Genomic DNA, 23,628 nt, shown 5'->3' on the forward strand with positions numbered 1-23,628 from the left:
CATTATTCCCATTATTGAGGAGTGGGTCTCCCATAGTCTTTGCCTATGCCTTTCAAGCAAAAGCTGCCAAAAATTAGGACGGGGGAACTTGCAATGCTGGCAACACGGACCACGGTCACCCTGGTGGTATAGTGGTGGTGGAGGCTGAGGATAAGGAGAAGAGCAAAAAACAGTCGAAATGAGGAAGCATATACCTATGTGTGGGTGTGAAGCGGTGCATGGGAATACACCTCCCGAAATAACACAGTGGATTTGACTTTATGTTACTCTGCTGTCATTTGGTGGTGATGAGAAGTCTGGCCCAATCCAGCCCTTGTTCATTTTGATAAGGGTCAGCTTGTCAGCATTGTCAGTTGACAGGCGAGTGCGCTTATCAGTTATAATTCCCCAGCGGCACTGAAAACACGCTCCGATAACACGCTAGCGGCAGGGCAGGCCAGGACCTCCAAGGCATACAGAGCGAGTTCATTCCAAGTGTCCAGCTTGGATACCCAATAATTAAAAGGCACAGAGGAATCACGGAGGATGCTGGTACGATCGGCAAGGTACTCCCTCACCATCTTTTGAAATGTTCCACTCCTTGTGAGAGTACCCCGCGCCTCAGGGCCTGTAAGCTGGGCGGGTCTCAGAAAACTGTCCCAGAACGCTGACAGTCCCCTGCCTCTGCTGGATTGGAGTTGCGTCTCTCTCGCCTGTATGCCTTGGTTGGGCAACGAACTGTGACCTCTGCCGCTAGTGTGTTCAGATGGGAATATTTTTAACAGTTCTGCAGCAAGAGCCTTCTGGTACTGCACCATTTTTGTAGACCTCTCCACCTCAGGAATAAGAGAGTGAAAGTTCTCCTTGTAGCGGTGGTCTAAAAGTGTCACCAACCAGTAATGACTGTCACCCAACATTTTGACAACGCAAGGGTCACGGTTAAGGCAGCGTAACATAAAGTCAGCCATGCGTGCCAGACTGGTAACGGGCAAGACTTCCGTGTCCTCACCAAGATGACGACTGACCATGCTCTCCTCCTCCTCCCCCCTGTCCTCAGACGACCCACGCTGAACCGACGGTATGACAGTTGTACAGGTACTACCGTCTACAGCGCATGATACCAGCTCCTGTTCTTCCTCCTCCTCCTCCTCCTCCTCCCCCTCATTGTCCCCCAATTCACGTTGGGATGAGATGAGGCTGGGCAGTGTGTAATCGCCCGCTTCGGCTTCTTGATCCATCTCATCATACTCTGGCTGCAATGCCTCCTCTTTATTTCTCTGCAGAGAGCGTTGCAAAAGACAGACAAGTGGGATGCTGATGGTAATGATGGCGTCATCGCCACTCACCATCTTGGTGGACTCCTCAAAGTTTGTCAGGATGGTACATATGTCAGACATCCAGGTCCACTCCTGAGATCTTATGTGTGGAGTCTGACCTGAATATCGACGGCCTTGCTGCAGCTGGTACTCCACAACTGCTCTCTTCTGCTCACAAATCCTTTGCAACATGTGGAGGGTAGAGTTCCAACGTGTGGGGACATCACACACCAGTCGGTTTGCCGAAAGCTGCAAACGCTGCTGCAACACAGCAAGGGCGGCGGAAGCTGTAGCCGACTTCCGAAAATGAGCTGACAGGCGGCGTACTTTGACGAGCAGATCTGGCAACTCGGGGTACGATTTAAGAAACCGCTGAACCACGAGGTTAAGCACATGAGCCAGGCATGGTACGTGTGTGATCTCGCCTCGCCTCAGAGCCGCCACCAGGTTACGGCCATTGTCACACACGACCATGCCTGGATGTAGGTTCAGCGGTCTCAGCCACAGATCTGCCTGCTCTTTCACAGCTGTCCACAACTCCCAAGCAGTGTGAGGTTTATCACCTAAGCTTATGAGTTTCAGCACAGCCTGTTGCCGCTGGGCTGAGGCAGTACTGCAGTGCTTCCAGCTTGTAATTCATGTGGTGATATCTGAGATGGAGGCTGAACATGAGGAGTAGGAGGAGGATGATGCGCAGGAGCTGTACACTGTGGGGGCAACTTTGACTGACATAGTGTTAGAACTCTCCTGTTAGGTTTTTTTTAGTTTGCTGGTCACATGACCATTTTTGCCTATTTAATCCGGCTCCGCCCTCCTGGCCTTGCTGGACTTCATTGTATTTACTACTCTTGAGCTAGCTTGGTGCTCTGTTGCCGTTCTCTGTTAGTTTTGCTAGGTCTTCTGACCTCTATGCTTTTTGTTGTGTGTTTGTCTTTGACTGCTACTATTTCTGCTAGGAGGTGTCCAACTTATCCCAGTCCCTAGTTCTTCTAGGGATCCCTCCCTCACATCTATAGGTCTTCGTACAGACTAGCCGAGGACTTTAGCGGGTCTGATCGCAGGATCAGGTTCCCCGTTACATCGTAGGGATCTAGTTTAGTTCTATTGTAGGGACAGATCTCCTGTCTTTCCTTAGTCCCTGTAGCAGATCATAACAGTAAGTCCAGCCCTAAAAGAAAAAAAAAAAAAATTTCTCTAAGGAAAGACCTCCAGTTTTCCATCATGGTCTCGGTTCAAGATTTGGCTCAACGCCTGCAGGGACTCTCTCTGGAGGTGGCCAAGCTCCAACAACACGTGAGTAGCTGTTCTGGAGCGCATTTTGTGGAACCTAAGGTACGTCTGCCTGATTTATTTTTTGGCGAACAACAAGATTTTTTTTCTTTTAAAAATGCTTGTTTATTGTATTTTCGTTTGAGACCCAGATCCTCTGGTGATGAATCACAGCGCATAGGGTTCATAATGTCACTTTTGCGCAAAGATCCTCAGGGATGGGCCTTCTCTCTCCAACCTAGTGATCTGTGCTTTAGATCAGTGGATAGTTTTTTTTCTGCTTTGGGTTTGTTGTACGATGATTCTGATCGTGTCTCATCTGCTGAGTCTGAATTGAGATGTTTGAGGCAAGGATCAGGTAATGTGGAAAAATATTGTTCTCACTTCCGTCGGTGGTCTGCCCAGGTGGGGTGGAACGATTCAGCTTTGAAAAGCTTGTTTCTTGCAGGGCTAGGTGAAAGGGTTAAGGATTTACTGATTGCTTATCCCACACCTGGAAACTTGCAGGAGGCAATGCAATTAGCTATACGGGTGGACAGGAGACTGCGTGCAAGGGTTAATGAGAGCAAATCCTCTGCTGTGTCAGCTCCGAGTCCTGAGAGGGTCTGTGCTGACAATGGAGAGCCGATGGAGATTGGGGCGATGGCACCCCTCTCTCAGGAAAAAGACCGCAGGCTTTCTGAAGGCTTGTGCTTCTATTGCGGAAATTCTGGTCATTTTATTAAGAACTGTGTGCTTCGTATGAAGAAAGGAAAAAAAATGGTCAGTCATGCACGTATTGCCTGTTTAAATTCTAAGGGAGTATTCCTATTTGCTACTACCGCTGCTCAGGATGAATTAATTGAATTTCGGGTATTTGTGGATTGTGGTTCTACTCTGAATGTGATTGATGGGGGATTCTTGGAAAAACTTAGATTAGAACCTAAAACTTTGTCATCCCCTATTGCTGTGGTTTCTGTTGATGACTCTCCCTTGAAGAGTGTTACTCATAAGGTCTGTGAATTTCCCCTCACTATTAATGGTGTTCATCAAGAGAATTTGGATTTGGTAGTATTGGATAATTTGCCTTCTCCAGTAATATTGGGGTTACCCTGGTTAAAATTGCACAATCCTGTACTGGATTGGTCTACCAATGAAATTAAGTCCTGGAGCCCTAAGTATTATGACAAGTGTTGTAACGGACGTATTGCTGCGGTGGAAAAAGGGGAATTACCTGTACCTATTCAGGATTTTTGGAGAGTTTTTTCTGAGGAGGAGTCACAAATTTTGCCTCCCCATAGAGACTATGATTGTACCATTGAATTTGTCCCTGGAGCGACTCTTCCTAAAAGTCGTTTATTTAATCTTACTATTCCTGAGAGAAAGGCTTTGGAGGAATACATACAGACAAGCTTGGCCGCCGGTCACATTAGGCCTTCCAAGTCTCCTGTGGCTGTTGGATTTTTTTTTGTAAAAAAAAAAGATGGCGGTTTACGTCCTTGTCTGGACTTTCGTGAGATTAATAAAATTACTGTACGCAATCCTTACCCACTGCCATTGATTCCTGATTTATTTAACCAGTTAGTGGGGGCCAAGTGGTTCTCTAAAATTGATCTCCGGGGGGCATACAATTTGTTGCGCATGAAGGAGGGTGATGAATGGAAGACTGCTTTTAACACTCCTGTGGGTCATTTTGAGAATCTGGTGATGCCTTTTGGTCTTACCAATGCTCCAGCATTTTTTCAGAATCTTATTAATGACATCCTTAGACCTTTAATCGGCAAAAATGTGGTTGTGTATTTGGATGACATTCTGATTTATTCGCCTGATCTGGAGTCTCATTGGCGGAGCGTACGTGAGGTATTACAGTTATTATTGGACAATTCGCTTTTTGCTAAGCTGGAGAAATGTGAGTTCGCTGTACAGAGAATTAGTTTTTTGGGCTACATTATCTCCAGTGAAGGTTTTGAGATGGACCCGGTTAAAGTTCAAGCTGTGCAGGAATGGCCTAGGCCTATTGGTTTGAAATCGATACAGAGGTTTTTGGGTTTCGCCAATTATTACAGAAAATTCATAAAAAAAATTTCTATTATTGTCAAACCGCTGACCGATCTCACCAGGAAAGGTGCTAATGCGGTTCAGTGGACTTCTGAGGCCATTGAAGCATTTGTGTTTCTAAAGGAGAGGTTCACCTCTGCTCCCATCCTTATGCAGCCTGATGTGACTAAGCCGTTTTTGGTTGAGGTTGATGCTTCTTCAGTGGGGATCGGTGCGGTGTTGTCTCAGGAAAACAAGGATGGAGTACATCCCTGTGCCTTTTTTTCAAAAAAATTTTCTGAGACTGAACTTAATTACGATATTGGTAATCGGGAATTGCTGGCGATTAAACTCGCATTTGAACACTGGCGTCACCTCTTGGAAGGTGCTGAATTTCCCATTCAGGTTTTCACTGATCATAAAAATCTGATCTATCTTGATGCTGCCAAGCGCTTGAATGCCCGTCAGGCTAGGTGGGCACTTTTTTTCTCGCGGTTTAATTTTTCCGTTACTTACATCCCGGGTACCAAGAATGTTAAAGCGGATGCTTTGTCTCGCAGCTTTTCTCCCATGGTCGGTGTTGAGGAGGAAGAGGAGAGCATTTTACAAGAAGGTGTTGTGATTGCTGCTTTGGACTCCGTTTTGGAGGATGAGATTCTTAAAGCTCAGGAGAATGCCCCATCTAATACTCCCCATGGGAGGTTGTTTGTGCCTAGGACCTTTAGGAGAGATTTGTTTGTTGAGTGTCATGAGTCTCGGTTGGCAGGTCATCCAGGAATTTCTGAGACCAAGAGACTTGTGGGTCGCAGTTTTTGGTGGCCTGGATGGCAGAAGGAAGTCATTAAGTGGCTGCGCCAATGTACTGTGTGTGCTAGATCCAAGTCTTCGCATGCTCCTGCTGTGGGGTTGCTTTGCCCTCTGGAGGTTCCTAGTGCACCTTGGACACATCTGGCTATGGACTTTATTACTGACCTTCCCCCCTCTGAAGGTTTCACGGTCATCTGGGTGGTCGTGGACCGTTTTAGCAAGATGTGTCACTTGGTTCCCTTCATCAAACTGCCTTGCGCTAAGACACTCGCTAAGGCCTTTGTCAAGGAAATTGTCAGACTACATGGTGTTCCTACTGACATTGTTTCTGATAGGGGACCTCAGTTCGTGGCTCGTTTTTGGCGTGCCTTTTGTGACAGGTTGGGAGTTCATTTGTCGTTTTCATCCGGATATCATCCTGAGTCTAATGGCCAGACAGAAAGGAAGTTGAGCAGTTCTTGCGTTGTTTTGTGGCAGACAATCAAGAGGGGTGGTCTGAGTTTCTGCCACTTGCTGAATTTGCTCTTAACAACCATACATCCTCTTCTGCTGGGTGTTCGCCCTTTTTTTTTGTTGTTCTGGGAGACATCCGTCTTTTGGGTCATTCTCCAAATTGGTTTCGGCTGTGCCTGAGGAGGAGAGTTTTTCCGGTGATTTGGAGAGAGTTTGGACGGATGTGCGTGGTAATCTTCAGGAGGCTAACAAAAAATCTAAGAGGTACTTTGATAGGAAACAGCAAGAGGTTTTGTTTGCTGTTGGTGACATGGTTTGGTTGTCCTCTAAGAATCTGCGATTGAGGATTCCTTCTAAAAAATTGGGTCCCAAGTTCGTAGGGCCCTTTAAGGTGCTTCAGATAGTTAACCAACCTGCTGTTAGGTTGGAGGTTCCTACGTCCTGGAACATTAACCCGGTGTTTCATGTTTCTCTGTTGAAAAAAGCTGATGTGTCGGATGGTGACGCCTCTGCCACTGTTCCTCCGGTCGTGGAGGACGGGGAATATGAAATTTCCCGCATCCTAAATTCTAGACGGTATAGAGGGAGTTTGCAGTATCTCATCGCTTGGAAGGGTTTCAGACCTGAGGATAACTCATGGGTGAGGTCGGATGATGTTTCTGCTTCCAGACTTGTCAGAGCTTTTCACAGGAGGTTTCCTGGTAAGCCTGGGCCTAGGGGATCCGGAGGATCCTCTTAGAAGAGGGGGTACTGTTAGAACTCTCCTGTTAGGTTTTTTTTAGTTTGCTGGTCACATGACCATTTTTGCCTATTTAATCCGGCTCCGCCCTCCTGGCCTTGCTGGACTTCATTGTATTTACTACTCTTGAGCTAGCTTGGTGCTCTGTTGCCGTTCTCTGTTAGTTTTGCTAGGTCTTCTGACCTCTATGCTTTTTGTTGTGTGTTTGTCTTTGACTGCTACTATTTCTGCTAGGAGGTGTCCAACTTATCCCAGTCCCTAGTTTTTGTAGGGATCCCTCCCTCACATCTATAGGTCTTCGTACAGACTAGCCAAGGACTTTAGCAGGTCTGATCGCAGGATCAGGTTCCCCGTTACATCGTAGGGATCTAGTTTAGTTCTATTGTAGGGACAGATCTCCTGTCTTTCCTTAGTCCCTGTAGCAGATCATAACACATAGGGCCCGCAATCCTCGGTGTGGGGAGGATGTGTTCCGTCCCAAGGTCCGACTGGGTCCCGGCTTCCACTATGTTTACCCAGTGTGCCGGCAGGGAGATGTACCATCCCTGGCCACAAGCACTTGTCCACGTGTCCGTTGTAAGGTGGACTCTCCCAGTAACTGCGTTGTTGAGGGCACAGCAGATGTTTTGGTACACGTGATTGTGTAGTGCAGGGATGGCACACCGGGCAAAATAGTGTCGGCTGGGGACCGAGTACCAAGGGACGGCCACCGCCATAAGGTTGCGGAAGGATTCTGTCTCCACCAGCCTAAAAGGCAGCATTTCCAACACAAGCAGTCGTGAAATGTGCGAATTTAGGACTGTGGCCTGTGGGGCGTTGGCTGCAAATTTGCGCTTTCGTTCAAAGGTCTGGGATATGGACAATTGAACGCTGCGGTGGGACGTGGACGTTGATGCTGTTTCTTGAGAAACTGCCATAACAAGTGAAGACTGAGAGGAGGGGGCATCTTTGCATGCAATATGGACAGGGGATTGCCTTGCACGCCCAACAGGGGGTTTTATTACACGCACAACAGCGGAAGAAGCAGTGGTGACACCCGCTGACACTGGTCATGGACCCTGGGGTTCACCCCACAAAGTCGGGTGCTTTGCTGACATGTGCCTGATCATGCTGGTGGTGGTCAGGCTGGTACTTTTGTCACCCCTGCTGATGCTGGCCTGGCAGGTGGTACAAATGGCCTTTTTGGGGTTATCAGCAGAGTCTTTAAAAAAATTCCAGACTCTGGAAGACCTACTGGTTGTACTGGCAACGTCCCTCGTGTTGGTGTTACGGGGAACGGTTGCCCGCCTTCTGTCTGCGGCCACCACACTGCTTCTTCCTGCCTGTTGGGGTACTCTGCCTCCCTCCCCCTGTGTGCTGCTGGCCTCGCTCTGCGTGTCCTCCTGCCACGTTGGGTCAGTTACTAGATCATCCCCCACCTTCTCCTCTTCCACTTCCTCACCACGGTTCTCCTCCTCACTTCGTGGCAATTATGTCTCATCATCATCCACCTCTTGTGACAAATTGCCAGCATCGCCTACCTGTGGCTGTGGCTGTTCAAATATTTGGCCATCGCTACATGGGATCTCCTCTTTCACCACTTCAAGCTGAGCAGGCGAGGGGCCCAAATATGGAAATGGACCAGTGAACAGCTCTTCAGAGTGTCCAACTGTGGGATCAGTTGCTGTCTGACGACACTCGGCATGGTGGGAGGAAGGAGCATCAGGGTGAGGATGAGTATGCAGTCGAGACTCACGGCTACTAACACTTGACCGTGTGGAAGATAGACCGGAGGTGGTGGTGCCCAGGTGAGTGGAAGTATTATCTGCTATCCAATTAATAACCTGTTCACACTGATCAGTTCGCAATAGTGGTACTGTTGTGTGCTACCCTAGTAATTCTGTCAAGAACTGGGAGTGAGAAGATGTGGCTGTTGGTTGTGGCACATTTTCACCTTGGCCACGGCCCCGTCCTCTGCACGCACCATCACCAGAACGTCCAGTTTCACGTCCCTAGCCACACGCCTTGCCCATTGTAAATGAAGTAAAATAGCTGACACTCGCACTATCAACGGCAAAAGGGTAATAAAAAGGAGATTTGAACCGTGGAAGAGGAAAACCACAGTTCTAGTTCTCTGGCCTACACCAGAATCTTTTAAACAGATAGATTTGTGTCTGAACAGTCAGCGAGACACTCAAACTGTTTTTTTTTTTGGAAAAAAGGCTAAAAAGTGGATAATACAGAGATTTGAACCGTGGAACTGCAAAACCACAGTTCTAGTTCTCTGGCCTACACCAGACTCTTTTAAACAGATATATTTGTGTCTGAACAGTCAGCGAGACACTCAAACTGTTTTTTTTATGCAAAAAGGTGGATTACACCCAGATTTGAACCGTGGAAGAGGAAAACCACAGTTCTAGTTTTCTGGCCTACACCAGAATCTTTTAAACAGATAGATTTGTGTCTGAACAGTCAGCGAGACACTGAAACTGTTTTTTTTTATGGAAAAAAGGCAAATAAGTGGATAATACAGAGATTTGAACCGTGGAACTGCAAAACCACAGTTCTAGTTTTCTGGCCTACACCAGAATCTTTTAAACAGATATATTTGTGTGTGAACAGTCAGCGAGACACTCAAACTGTTTTTTTTATGCAAAAAGGTGGATTACACCCAGATTTGAACTGTGGAAGAAGAAAACGACAGTTCTAGTTATCTGGCCTACACCAGAATCTTTTAAACAGATATATTTGTGTCTGAACAGTCAGCGAGACACTGAAACTGTTTTTTTTTATGCAGAAAGGTGGATTACACCCAGATTTGAACCGTGGAAGAGGAAAACCACAGTTCTTGTTATCTGGCCTACACCAGAATCTTTTAAAAAGATATATTTGTGTCTGAACAGTCAGCGAGACACTGAAACTGTTTTTTTTTTTATGCAAAAAGGTGGATTACACCCAGATTTGAACCGTGGAAGAGGAAAACCACAGTTCTAGTTCTCTGGCCTACACCAGAATCTTTTAAACAGATATATTTGTGTCTGAACAGTCAGCGAGACACTGAAACTGTTTTTTTTTTATGGAAAAAAGGCAAATAAGTGGATAATACAGAGATTTGAACCGTGGAACTGCAAAACCACAGATGTAGTTCTCTGGCCTACACCAGAATCTTTTAAACAGATATATTTGTGTGTGAACAGTCAGCAAGACACTCAAACTGTTTTTTTTATGCAAAAAGGTGGATTACACCCAGATTTGAACCGTGGAAGAAGAAAACCACAGTTCTAGTTATCTGGCCTACACCAGAATCTTTTAAACAGATATATTTGTGTCTGAACAGTCAGCGAGACACTGAAACTGTTTTTTTTATGCAGAAAGGTGGATTACACCCAGATTTGAACCGTGGAAGAGGAAAACCACAGTTCTAGTTATCTGGCCTACACCAGAATCTTTTAAACAGATATATTTGTGTCTGAACAGTCAGCGAGACACACAAACTGTTTTTTTTTTATGGAAAAAAGGCAAAAAAGTGGATAATACAGAGATTTGAACCGTGGAACTGCAAAACCACAGTTCTAGTTCTCTGGCCTACACCAGAATCTTTTAAACAGATATATTTGTGTCTGAACAGTCAGCGAGACACTGACAGTTGTCCTGCCACGGATCTGCTCTGCCAGGATTTTCATTTGTCTTTGCTGCTGTTGGATCTGCTGCATCAGAAGTTTATTTGTTTCCTGCTGCTGCTCTCGTTGCGGCTGTAGCATGCTCTGCTGCATGCTCTGCTGGCTCTACAGGTACTGCTGCTGGAACTGCGCCTGCTGGGCCTGCTGTTCCTGAAGTTGCTGCTGGTGCTGCCCTTGTTGTGCCTTCTGCACCTGCAACAGATGTTTAAGCAGGTCCTTCATTTCGTCCGGTGACACTTGCTGGCTTATGGCCGACCTCACCCAGGACATATACGTCTTCTTGTAGCAGTCACACTGCCGCTTGGGATCTGTGCCCGTGCTTCTAGCACCAATTGTAGGGATTTGTACTCACTGAGCCGCATTGGAGGTAGGCACAGGTTCACACAGTGATGCAGTCCGCGGGTTCAAACAAACTGGTGGTTTATTTAGTGTCCATACACCAGTGAGGAAACAAAAGCAACAGCCTTTTCCTGGCACAAAAAGGAATAACAGAACAAAGCTCAAAATAACAAGTCCATACAGCACGGCCTCAGACATTTAAACAAAATGCCTTCTTCTGCCCCCAGCAGAGTCTGAGCAGCACATGCAAGGTCTTCTCACCTTGCCCAACACACACAGACAGATTGAGACAGGCGCAGGTGTCTTAAATCAGCCTTCCAAGACCTGGACTGGAGGTAAGTGAGCAGCTGTTCCCCCCCAGCTCTTTCAGCTACTCGTAAAACCCAGCCCTGTAATCCGGGCCCATTAAATTCCTCTCAGCACTATGTGTGCTGGAGCCTGCTTCTCCGGGTCCTACATCACTGAAGCCTGGCACGACCTGTCCGGCAGCCACCTTACAAGGCTAACCGCTTGGAATACAGCCAATACTGAAACCAAAGGGGCATCATCTGTTTCGCTATGTGGGGGGGGAATACCAAAAGGTTAATAAGACGGGTATTTGCACAGTCTGACTGAGGGAAAAAAAAAAAGAGGATTTAGATGAAAAAAAAAGGATTTTTCCTGGTCCCTGAGACCTGGGGCTAAGTCTAGCAATTTGAAAAGCAGAACACAGGACTGTAATGCAGTGTTTGTTGGTATAACCCCTGTGTCTCCTATACAGCCTGCCTGCCTGATATCTGGGATGGATATTAGTCCTGAGAAGGACTGTTTGTTTGATTTTGCAGGATTTAGAGACCCTGCACTACCTATTTCGCAGTATAAATCTCTCCCTAGCTCAGCAGCACTCTCCCTACACCGTCTGATCCGGAGCGACTGTGTCCAAGATGGCGGCGCCCGGTTTTAAATACTCGAGGTGACGCTGTGCGGCCAGCCAATCACTGTAATGCCCACAACCAACATGGCTGCGGCATTACAGTGACTGGCTGGCAATCCCTGCATGTTCATTGGCTCTGTAAAGAGCGCCAAACATGCAGGGAGGAGACCCGAGCTCCCGCCCGAGTAACCCGGAAATGCTCGGTGGTCGCCGAACATCCCGAGTAGTGAGATGCTCGGGCGAGTACCGAGCAGTGTCGAGCATGCTCGCTCAACACTAGAGATCACCTCTCTGTGGGCCTCTGGGATCCGGTATGGTTTTAGACTGACGCTCTGTGAGTACCTCATGCTCTATGACCTGAGTGAGTCCTGGCAACTCCGAAAACAGGTCTTTATTTCGCTGTAGCAACTCTTTGCACTGTTGCTTTTGGGCACGTGACAGTGACTCTGCCACCTTGACCTCTTTCACATTGGCGTCAGCCTCAGCCACTAAACAGGGAGCTTCCACGGGCTCTCTATCTTGCCATGGCTTAATCAAGTTAACATGGTAAATTTGGTAGGGCTTCCTCTTCCCCAGTTGGTGGATTTTATAGTTGACATCCCCCACTTTCTCTACCACCTCATAGGGGCCCTGCCACTTGGCCATGAACTTGCTCTCCACTGTGGGCACTAGCACAAGCTCTCAATCTCCTGGGTTGAATGGTCTCACCCTGGCCGATCTATTATACACCCTGGACCGTGCCTCTTGTGCCTTGAGGAGGTGCTCCCTCACAATGAGCAGCATGTGTGCAATCCTCTCTTGCATCTGGGCAATGTGCCCCACCACGCTCCTATAGGGAGTGGTCTCAACTTCCCAGGACTCTTTCGCCACATCCAGGAGTCCTCGAGGGTGTTGTCCACAGAGTAGTTCAAGCGGGCAGAAACCTGTGGAAGCTTGGTGAACTTCCTTGATGGCGAACGATAGGGAAGCAGACAGTCCCAGTCTCAGCCATCCTTTTCCACTGCTTTTCTCAACATTGCTTTCAAGGTTTTGTTAAACCTCTCGACCAGTTGGTCCATCTGGGGATGGTACACGGAAGTTCTCAGTTGTGCAATCTGCAATGTCTTGCACAATTCCCTCATGACCTTCGACATAAATGGAGTTCCTTGGTCTGTTAGGATCTCCTTAGGCAACCCCGTTCTTGAAAACATGTGGACTAACTCCCTGGCTATACACTTGGCGGAGGAGTTTCGTAGTGGTACGGCCTCCGGATACCGTGTAGCATAATCTAATACCACCAGGATATACTGATGCCCTCTGGTGGACTTGACCAGGGGCCCCACTAGATCCATTGCTATGCGTTCGAATGGAACTTTGATGACAGGTAGGGGCACTAGAGGACTGTGGAAGTGGGCCACTGGGGGGGTTATCTGGCATGTGGGGCAGGAACGACAATAACTCTTTATTTCTCTATAGCAACCTGGCCAGTAGAATCTCTGGAGGATCCGTTCCTGAGTCTTGTCTATACCCAGGTGACCACCCAACACATGAGAATGAGCCATGTCTAACACCCCGCTTCTATAGGGCCCTGGCACAAGCAACTGTTCTATTGGCTTGGTTACTCTGTACAGCAAATCTCCATTCACAGCAAAATGAGGAAACCGAGTCTCAGCCCCCGGTTCCTAAGGCACCCCATTTAACACAGTAACATTTTCAAAGGCCCCTTTCAGAGTTAAATCCCTGAGTTGGGCGGTTCTAAAGTTTCCCCCGGACACCTCCAGCTCAGGGATATTGGCCTCAGGGGATGTTGCCTCATCCTCATCACACACAAACACACACATGGGAAACTCATCTACCATGTTCTGCGGGTAAGTTTCCTTAGGGACGATCTGGCTGTCGTCCGAGCAACCAGGTGTCCCCGCTTTCCCCCACATTTCCCAGAATAATGCAAAGTCACATCCAATTATTATGGGATGCAATAGGTCCTTAACGACCGCCACTTCATGAGATGTGGTGCCATAGTCGGTGTTTACATCCACCTGGGCCACAGGATAGTTCTTAGCATCCCCATGGATACACCGGACACCCACCACCTTCCCAGGAACCAGTCGATGAGAGAGTGTGGCCCTTATCAGGCTCACCAAACTTCCTGAGTTCAATAGTCCATTGACTTGTACCCCGTTTACTGACACTGAACATGGCTGAGGGCCCTCGCCATGTTGAGGTACCACGCTGCAGGCGGGGTAGGCAAAATAGGAGCAACGCTGGCCCATGTTGCAGTCCATTGGTTCAGAGTTTATGGGACACCGGGCGGCAATATGGCCAGGGGTATGACATCTCCAACACACTATATTATAGGGTGGGACCTTGTGCAGCAACTCAGACCCCTCCTGAACTCTAGGACGCCCCCCAGGTGTAGCTCTAGCTCCCTTCTTTTGGGTGTCCGCCCCCTTTTGGGAACCCCAGTATTGAGAGGCTACGACCCCTTGTTTTCCCAACGAACTCTCAACCACCTTGTATCTTTCCACCAACCCCACCAAGTCATCGGCATTATGGGAATCTCCGTGGGCAACCCAGGATTGCACCGACTTCAGAAGAGAGTATATAAACCTGTCTATAACGACCTTCTCCACCATCTGTGCTGGGGAGGAAGATTCAGATTGCAACCACTTTTGGACCAGGTGTAGGAGGTCGAACATCAGGGACCGGGGAGGTTTGTCACTGCAATAGGCCCAGTGGTACACCCGTTGTGCCCTGACAGTCAGAGTCACTCCCAAGTGTGCCAAAATCTCAGTTTTCAACTTAGCGTACTCTTCAAGGTCAAGTCATAATAGGCCTTCTGCAGCTCACTTGTCAATTATGGCGCCAGAACCTCCGCCCACTGCTCTGGAGGCAATTTCTCCCACTCTGCCACCCTCTCAAAGACCTTCAGGAATGCCTCAACGTCATCACCCGCGGTCATCTTTTCTAATGCTCTTCTTACCGTCTTCCTGACGTGTGAGCCATCACCTGGATTTGAGGATGTGGCAGTTGTCCTGCCAAGGATCTGCTCTGCCAGGATTTTCATTTGTCTTTGCTGCTGTTGGATCTGCTGCATCAGAAGTTTATTTGTTTCCTGCTGCTGCTCTCGTTGCGGCTGTAGCATGCTCTGCTGGCTCTGCAGGTACTGCTGCTGGAACTGTGCCTGCTGGGCCTGCTGTTCCTGAAGTTGCTGCTGGTGCTGTGCTTGTTGCGCCTTCTGTGCCTGCAACAGATGTTTAAGCAGGTCCTCCATTTTGTCCGGCGACACTTGCTGGCTTATGGCCGACTTCACCCAGGACATATACGTCTTCTTGTAGCAGTCACACTGCCGCTTGGGATCTGTGCCTGTGCTTCTAGCACCAATTGTAGGGATTTGTACTCACTGAGCCGCATTGGAGGTAGGCACAGGTTCACACAGTGATGCAGTCCGCGGGTTCAAACAAACTGGTGGTTTATTTAGTGTCCATACACCAGTGAGGAAACAAAAGCATCAGCCTTTTCCTGGCACAAAAAGGAATAACAGAACAAAGCTCAAAATAACAAGTCCATACAGCACGGCCTCAGTCATTTAAACAAAGTGCCTTCCTCTGCCTCCAGCAGAGTCTGAGTAGCACATGCAAGGTCTTCTCACCTTGCCCAACAGACACAGACAGACTGAGACAGGCGCAGCTGTCTTAAATCAGCCTTCCAAGACCTGGACTGGAGGTAAGTGAGCAGCTGGTCCCCCCCAGCTCTTTCAGCTACTCGTAAAACCCAGCCCTGTAATGCGGGCCCATTAAATTCCTCTCAGCACTATGTGTGCTGGAACCTGCTTCTCCGGGTCCTACATCACTGAAGCCTGGCACTTCGGGGACACATACCTCCCGTCCACGACCTGTCCGGCAGCCACCTTACAAGGCTAACTGCTTGGAATACAGCCAATACTGAAACCAAAGGGGCATCATCTGTTTTGCTATACATGGGAATTAAAGATGAGTGGATCGGCCCACGGAGGATCGAGTTTGAGCTGAATTTCCTGAAATTCTCAGTTTCACACGAGTTTGAACACTTAGAGATTTGATTTGTGGTTTACAGAAAAATAAAAACTTGGCCGGCACCATTTCCAACACTGCTGAAGCATTGGAGAGAGCTAAGATAATTTTGCGGGGCCACACGAGCTTCCCTATAATGCCCTGCAACTATGACATCTAGCGGAATATTATACTTTGTACAGTGATGGTCAGTACCTGGGCCATCACAGATCAGCACTTCCCAGTGAAGGACGGTTTGTACGTCACAGTCATTTTCCATCTCTAGAGTCACTTGGTAAGTCTCTCTCTTCTGTAGTGTGTAAGTAAGCTCTTATGGTCAGGGGGATTCTCTCTCTCTTTCTCGTAGAGTGTAAGTTCTTGTGGTCAACAGGGTCCTCTTTCTCTTTAAACTGTAGAGTGTAAATGCTTATGGTCAGTGGGTACTCTCTCTTTCCTATACAGTGTAAGCTCTTATGATCAATGGGGTCCTCTCTGTCTCTTCTGTAGTGTGCACGCTCTCATGATCAGCGAGGTCCTCTCTCTCCTATAAGTGTAAGCTCTCATGGTCAGCGAGGTCCTCGCTCTCCTATAAGTGTAAGCTCTTATGGTCAGCGAGGTCCTCTCTCTCCTATAAGTGTAAGCTCTTATGGTCAGCAGGGTCCTTGCTCTCCCTTTTCTCTCCTCTTTTTGGAGAAATTACAAGCTTTGCAGTGTTGAGCTCTCCCTTTTCTCTCGATGTGTAGTTTCCGAGCAATTATAAGCTTTGCATTGTTGAGCTTCACGTGAATTTATTTGTTGCGTTTTTTGGAGGGAGAAATTTGTTGAATACGAATTTCAAACGATCCTCTCACCTCTAATGGTAATTTATTTCATTTCACTGCACAGCAGGTTATCTGTAACTGTGCCACTCAGTGGCTACAGCTCCTTCATTCTAAGGATTAATTATTACACTAATTATTACAGAGTTATTTTCAAGTTTGGAAGTTATCCCCTATCCATTGGATAGAGTGTATCGTCTCGACCTTTAGGGGTACAACCATTCGGACCCCTACCTGTCCCTAACATCCAGGCTCTGAAGAGTTCTGTATGAATGGAGTGGTGGTTGATCATGTGCATTGCCACTCCCTTCGTTCTTAATGGGACCGCCAGAGATAACGGAGTGCAGCACTTGACTGGTCTTCAACACACCTAGAATAGTGAATAGAGCCGCAGTGCGCATGGTCAACCTACGCTCTATGCTCTTACAGTTCTCGGAAACGGTGGGGATCCTAGAGGTTGGCCCCCCATCAAACACGTAGATAGGGGATAATGGGATATCCCCATAGATAGGGGATCATTTCCAAATTTGAGAATAGAATACCCCCTTAAGTCACAACCAATTATTATTTTATATCCTATACCAGGGGTCTGAAACACGCAGCCCGCGGGCCGCATGCGGCCCCTCCAGCCCGCAGGCACATAGACCCCGTAACGATAGCGGCTTGCTCCAGCAGCCGTGGACATCAGTGCTGTAGTGCAGTGTATTGCCGCGCAGAGACCGGCTCTCTGCACAGCAATACCAATGCCAGCCGCCGGCCTATCAGAGGCCAGCAGCTGACATCTGTGCATGGCAGTGACATCATACGCCGCTGCGCTGGGACGCAGATGTCAGCTGCTGGCCTCTTATAGGCCGGCGGCTGGCATTGGTATTGCTGTGCAGAGAGCCGGTCTCTGCGCGTCAATAAACTGCACTACAGCGCTGATGTCCGCGGCTGCTGGAGCGAGCTGCGATCGTTACGGGGTCTATGTGCCTGCGGGCCACAGGTGCAGAAAGGACGCCGAGGGAACGGAGGACAGGGGAGAATAATCTTTTTTTTTTTTTCTCTGTCAAGCCTATGTGAAATACAGCACAGGGGACCTGTGAACAGTATGGGGGGGGACCCTGTGCGCAGTATGGGGGGACGGGGACCCTTTGCGAGTATGGGGGGACGGGGACCCTGTGCGCAGTATGGGGGGACGGGGACCCTGTGCGCAGTATGGGGGGGATGGGGACCCTGTGCGAGTATGGGGGGACGGGGACCCTGTGCGCAGTATGGGGGGACGGGGACCCTGTGCGCAGTATGGGGGATGACGGGGACCCTGTGCGCAGTATGGGGGGGACGGGGACCCTGTGCGAGTATGGGGGGATGGGGACCCTGTGCGCAGTATGGGGGGACGGGGACCCTGTGCGCAGTATGGGGGATGATGGGGACCCTGTGCGCGGTATGGGGGATGACGGGGACCCTGTGCGCAGTAAGGGGGGGACATGGACCCTGTGCGCAGTATGGGGGGGACATGGACCCTGCGCACAGTATGGGGGGTGGGGACCCTGTGCGCAGTATGGGGGGGGCATGTGTGCAGTATGGGGGGATGGGAACCCTGTGTGCAGTATGGAGGGACGGGAACCCTGTGTGCAGTATGGGGGGATGGGAACCCTGTGCGCAGTATAGGGGGGGGGACCCTATGCGCAGTATGGGGGGGGGACCTGGATGGGGGACTTGTCTCCAAGATAAGGACCAGGATGGGGGACCATGTCTGCATTATGGGGTCCATGTCTGCAATATGGGGTTCATGTCTGCAATATGGGGACCATGTCTGCAATATGGGGGACCTGGATGGGGGACATGTCTGCAATAGGGGAACCTGGATGGGGGACATGTCTGCAAGAGAAGGACCAGGATGGGGGACCTGGATGGGAGACCATGTCTGCAATATGGGGGACCTGGATGGGGGACCATGTCAGCAATATGGAAGACATGTCTGCAATATGGGGGACCTGGATGGGAGACCATGTCTGCAATATGGGGGACCTGGATGGGGGCCATGTCTGCAATATGGGGGGATATGTCTGCAATATGGGGGACCTGGATGGGAGACCATGTCTGCAATATGGGGGACCTGGATGGGGGACCATGTCTGCAATATGGGGGACATGTCTGCAATATGGGGGACCTGGATGGGAGACCATGTCTACAATATGGGGACCAGTTCAAAAGGTGTATAGAAAATAAAATGGTAACACTAAAAATGTCACTTTGTCATGCAAATAATGCGGCCCCCTAAATTAAATGTTTTTCCGTGTGCGGCCCATATACCCAGCTGAGTTTGAGACCCCTGTCCTATACTATCTTACGTCTTCTAGTAAGAAAAACACCAATTAAAATTGAAGGACAGTAAATGTGAATACAAGAATTTAAGTCAGCAGCAGGAGAGATTGTAGTAGTGCATAAAACTTACAGCATACATTTTCTACCATTAGCCTACTTATAACCAATAGAAAATCCTACAATTTCCTTATTACTGTGACATCAAAAGAAGGAGGGCACTGGGTTAGGGATCTGTTTCTATAGCAACACCCAAAGCCTTGCAATTAATTAGTCCAATGTGAATGACCATCGAACAATAAGCGCTTTGTAGACTTTATTAGGCAGTGTGTGTGATCGGTGTCCCTGCTGCCGGCAGACCCTCCCCTTGTAGATGTGAGCCGTGCTGTGTAATGCACTGTCCTCCACATCACACACGGCTGCCTCAGTGCGCAGGCACCAGGAGCTGAGATAATACGTGGTGTCTGGGGCTGGAGAGGCTCAGAGGGATGGGACCCGACCGAGGAGAGGTCTGCAGCTAGCAGAACAGCTCAGCCGGCACAGCAGGTCCCAGGGAAAGGTAACCCAACAGGGCAGCAGGGCATAGAGAGCTGGGGGCATCTACCCTGGCATTGTACTATCCTGGGTGATCACACGCATGCATCCTGCTGTCTGCTAATGTCATATATAGTAACTACATCCATCTATCTATCTATCATGTATCTATCACACATAAATGTGTGTGTATATATATGTGTATATAAATATGTATATAGATACATCTATATATAACATACACATATATAATATATACACAACTATATATGTAATACACACACATATATAACATATACACACATATATAATATACACATATATGTATATATATACCCACACACATACACATATCCTATAAGATGGAGCATGTAGTAAAAGTTGTATATGCAAAGTATAGGTAATGGGCAGGAGCACCATTCTCTGGAGGGGCTGTGGCAGTGATGGAGGCACAGATGGTGGGCTCTGGCGTCATCACTTACGTGCTCGGAGCTGTCGAATTGATTTCAGCACCATGGAGAGCTCTGTGGAGCAACAGGACACCAGTGAAGGACAAACAGGGGCAGGGACACTGCCTCCCCCACACAGCAGATGTGGCAGCAGGAGCATTTCCTGGCCGAGCCTGGGCCCTGCATTTATTGCCCATGATTGCTGACTGCTGGGACACAGTAATGTGGTTAACAGATAATATAATGTACAAGCCGGAGCCGCACTCTGGCGCTGAGCACTCCTGTACTGTGTGATACTGAGCTCCCTGATCGATCCTACAGGACTGGGCTGTAGCTTGGTGTCTTACCACTTAGATACCTAGCACCATTATAAACTTATAGATATAAAAACCCCACACTTGGTTGCTGGGATCTTTATTTTTCTTCTGATGTCACTGTGTGCATTACCCTTGAGCTCTGACATCATTATATCTGCATTGACATACATGATTCTGTACTGTATACATGTCAAACTTTGGCCCGTGGGCCAAATCTGACCTACAGGGCGGTTTTATTTGGCCCTCGACACCAAAACCACCACCCCTATGTGGGCCCATTATTCTGTATGGAAGACTGTGATGTCCATGATACTGTATGGAGGACTATGTGCAGCTCATTATTCTGTATGGAGGACTATGTGAAGCTCTCTATTCTGTATGGAGGACTATGTGGGGCCAATATTCTGTATGGAGGACTATGTGGGGCCATTATTCTGTATGGAGGACTATGTGGGGCTCATTATTCTGTATGGAGGACTACGTGGGGCCCATTATACTGTATGGAGGACTATGTGGGGCATATTATACTGTATGGAGGACTATGTGGGGCCCATTATACTGTATGGAGGACTATATGGAACCTATTATACTGTATGGAAGACTATGTGGGGCCATTATTCTGTATGGAGGACTATGTGGGGCCATTATTATGTATGGAGGAATATGTGGGGCCATTATTCTGTATGAAGGACTATGTGGGGCCCATTATTCTGTATGGAGGACTATGTGGAGCCATTATTCTGTATGGAGGACTATGTGGGGCCATTATTCTGTATGGAGGACTATGTGGGGCCATTATTCTGTATGGAGGACTATATGGAGCCATTATTCTGTATGGAGGACTACGTGAGGGCCATTATTCTGTATGGAGGACTATGTGGGGCTCATTTTACTGTATGGAAGACTATCTGGGGCCTATTATACTGTATGGAGGATTATGTGGGGCCATTATTCTGTATGGAGGACTATGTGGGGCCCATCATTCTGTATGGAGGACTATCTGGGGCCTATTATACTGTATGGAAGACTATGTGGGCCCATTATTCTGTATGGAGCACTATGTGGGGCCCATTATTGTGTATGGAGGACTTTGTGGGGCTCATTATACTGTATACTGGTTGGCCCGCGACTTTGTTTAAGTTTTTCATTTTGACCCTTTGTGTATTTGACATCCTTGATGTACTGAAACCAAACGTTGTACATTTTTTCTGTGCCTCATGACATCACTGTGTACATTACCCCTGTTCTTGTGACATCACTGTGCACTTTACTTTACTACTGTGACATCACTTTCACAGTAGTAAAACAATCCCTGTACTGCATAACCACTTTACATATTATCGCATTACTGTGACATCACTGTGCATGGTATACCGCAGGTTTTACTATAAGGCCCCATAGTTACATGTTATGTTCCTGGTGTATTATAACTTATTATGTTATAGTAGGGATACCTGCAGTCCTATGTAAAGCATATATACATCATATGCTAAAAGACAAACTCAACTCTGTTACATCTATACGAGCGTTCAATGATTAAGAAGGCCTTGTATGAAGACTAAGAAACACATGCTGTCTTATTAATTTTTATTATAAATATTCATCAAAACCTATAGATATTTTCTTTATGATTACACCCCTATTTTACCACCACCCCACCCTCAGAGGACAACACCGAGATGATACATGAGATGCTTCTTATGAGGTATCATTATCTGCAGATTACAAGCTACTGGAAACATTTGTGTGTGAAAAATATGAAACATTTTGTGAAACATTTTCTTTTTGAGCTTCTTTAAAGTATCCCTCAATGAAGGAGGGAAAGCGCATAGCACAAGCTGCATTACATAACAGAAATGGTGATTGCAGAAAAGTCTTACCTGTCACCCAAGCCTAATGTCTAACCACATGGGCCAGTTTACATAACTCTTGTGCAGTCATTGTAGGCTTCCCTAATCATCAGCTGCAGCAGAGCTGAGTGAGTTGTTTGGCATGCACCTTTTTCTTATGTTGTGATATTGATTATTCTACATAGGACTGCTGTTTATATAATTGTCAGCTTAATAGTTGGCTTGACATAGTATCTAAATTCAGACTATTAAAGGGGTATTCCCATCTCCAAGATCTTATCCCACTGTGTAGTAAGTGTAATAATAATATTAGCAAATACCTCCAATTAAAACTGTAGTATAGTTCTTCTGATTTGCTTTGCCTCTTACACCAGTGTTCCCCAACTCCAGTCCTCAAGGCCCAACAGATCATGTTTTCAGGATTTCCTTAGTATTACACAGGTGATGGAATTATTGCCTGTGCAGGTGATGGAATTATCACCTGTGCCATAGTAAGGAAATCCTGAATGGTGGGCCTTGAGGACTGGAGTTGGGGAACACTGGCTTACACTATGTGCATGGCATTACAGTAGCTTAGGTATCCATGGTTTCGACCACTAAGAACTAACTGTCACTATATAAGTGGTCGTAACCATGGATACCTAAGCTACTTCAATGCCCTGCTCATGGGATAAGTGACAAAGCAAATTAGAAAAACTATACTACATTTCTAATTGGATGTATTTGCTAATATTATTATTACACCTACTACATATTGGGATAGGATCTTGGAGAAGTTTAATCAGAAGTTTAATAATAGGATTATCTACCACATTTTTACTTAAATACATGTATTTGAGGCTAAAAATCATTTTTGCAATTAGTTTTCATTGAAAATTTTGCACCTATTAGCTTTTACGGGCTGTTTGTTTCCCTGTACATTTTACTTTAATGTGGTCTGTGGTCATAAATCATCTGAGAGGGGCTCAAAAACAGACAGGTAAAACAGTTAGAAGCTCTCCTATTGGATCATTAGGCCATGGCCCACTATCAGTATTCGGTCAGTATTTTTTCTCAGGAGTGGGAGCCAAAACCAGGAGTGGGTGATAAATGCAGAATTGGTGACTTTTTTCTATTATACCTTTTCTCTGATTGTTCCTCACCTGGTTTTGTCTCCCACTCCTGAGATAAAATACTGATCGAATACTGACCAAATACTGATAGTGGGGCCGTGGCCTTAGACAGATTTCAGTTAACCTCTTCTGCAACCAGCAATGCAAAGTCTATAGAAGTCAAACAGTGCAAAATTTCTAATGAAACCCAATTCCAAAAAAGATTTTTTAGACAAAATACATGCAATTAAGTAAGAAAAAAAATGTCCCTAAAAGTGGACATACCCCTTTAATCCTTAATTAACTGGAATTGATGCCAAATGACAGTTTCCATCACATATTGCCATGTTACTCAGTCGCCTTTGATAATGTGATGGGTACAACATACATATCCGGTTTTATTGGTATAAATAAGTTCCCTGGAAAACCAGACTAAATAGAGAAGGTGTGACGCCAGTCTGTGTTGATTTGGAGCTCTTATGGGTTAATTTTTGTATATATGTCAGAATGTGACTTCCTGGCACCCAGTAATACAATAGTGGAAAATGCGCTCTGGCACTTGTCATTTGTTTGTGAGCAATTCTGACTCCCATGCTAACCTTATTTCCCTGCCTAATTTCTGAGCTTATTAGCGTTCGCAGCTTCCAGTTCTAGTTGCTAAGGAGCAGAATGATCAGTACTAAACCTATATGAATAGTGCTATGACTGGATGCTGGGGGAGGAGTGACACAAATGTTCGCTTTCCACCCACCACTTCCTCCTGGC

General features: G+C 47.2%; 1 protein-coding gene across 1 annotated transcript in view; it reads left to right on the top strand.

The window, feature by feature from the left end:
* Positions 1-18,952: 18,952 nt before the first annotated feature.
* NRSN1 (neurensin 1) overlaps positions 18,953-23,628 on the top strand; it is a 29,193-nt gene continuing 24,517 nt past the window's right edge. The window contains exon 1 of the mRNA XM_073678846.1: positions 18,953-19,181. The gene's annotated coding sequence lies outside the window, so the exon portion shown is untranslated. The remainder of the gene's footprint in view (positions 19,182-23,628) is intronic.

This window comes from Phyllobates terribilis, unplaced genomic scaffold, assembly GCF_046119375.1.
Source record: "Phyllobates terribilis strain yellow unplaced genomic scaffold, ASM4611937v1 Scaffold_4__5_contigs__length_816908805, whole genome shotgun sequence".
NCBI lineage: Eukaryota > Metazoa > Chordata > Amphibia > Anura > Dendrobatidae > Phyllobates > Phyllobates terribilis.